The following is a 944-nucleotide window of genomic DNA, read 5'->3' as shown; positions in this document are numbered from 1 at the left end:
ACAAGGCTTGGCTCCTGTCTTTCAGGATCTTCTAGCCTTGTGTGGAGCTGGCTGTTTTTGCAGCCAGGCATTTATTGCAAAGCAATACTTCCTGTTATTGTTCTTTCCAAGTTGTGTTGCTGTGGCTTCATGCCCAGAATTTTACTCTAAAACAAAAACAGCAACATAAAGCCTACCCTGCCTTACGGCAATGAAGAGGAAGACAATGAAAAATGGAAAGCGCTCAGCATACTGTTATGTACACGATGTTACATTGTGTGAGGTTTCGATTGTTTTTCTCTGTTCATATCTTTAACAGCACACAGGTAGAAGAAGTTTCACATACAATTCTGGGACTAGCCTCAGGCCTTAAGGACAAATATTAGTCAGGCTGACAACTTGTTACTTCTTTTTTGACAGGACTTGTCAACTCTATAATCAACAAAAACACATAACCCAAAGATGTCTTCAGGTACTAAAAGAAATTCCTCAAAGCCAAAGCTTATTGGCTTTTAAATAAAAATACAAACCCCTCCAGAATTGTACCCAAACAAATTTTTTTTTAAAGAAATAAACTTTGAAACACATGGAGGCTGTTTAAAGATAAAAGTAGAGTTGTTTACAAGCCAATGATGAAAGTGTGTGAAGGACCACAGGTATTTTGCAATAGACAGCTGGAGATCTCATTAGAATTTGAAAGCACCTTGAAGAAAAGAACTTCTTTAAAGTAAGGTTTGGCTGAGCTTGAGTGGGGTGAGTCATACCTGGAACCAAGGATCTGATGGGGATCCTTGCTTCAGTGGGGTTGTTGTAGACTGACAGGAGTCAGTACTGCCCGTCAATCTAGTAATTGGTTCTTATTAAAACCTTTTGAAACCATGAATATGGGAAAGTCAACACAATCACCCCTGGTAAAATTTTTTACATATCCCTGAACAGGTGAAAGTGTTTTTCCTCCTCCTCTT

Source organism: Marmota marmota, unplaced genomic scaffold, assembly GCF_001458135.2.
Source record: "Marmota marmota marmota unplaced genomic scaffold, marMar, whole genome shotgun sequence".
In the NCBI taxonomy this organism is placed as follows: domain Eukaryota; kingdom Metazoa; phylum Chordata; class Mammalia; order Rodentia; family Sciuridae; genus Marmota; species Marmota marmota.
The sequence above is the reverse complement of the archived record's forward strand: the minus strand, read 5'-3'. Positions refer to the sequence as shown.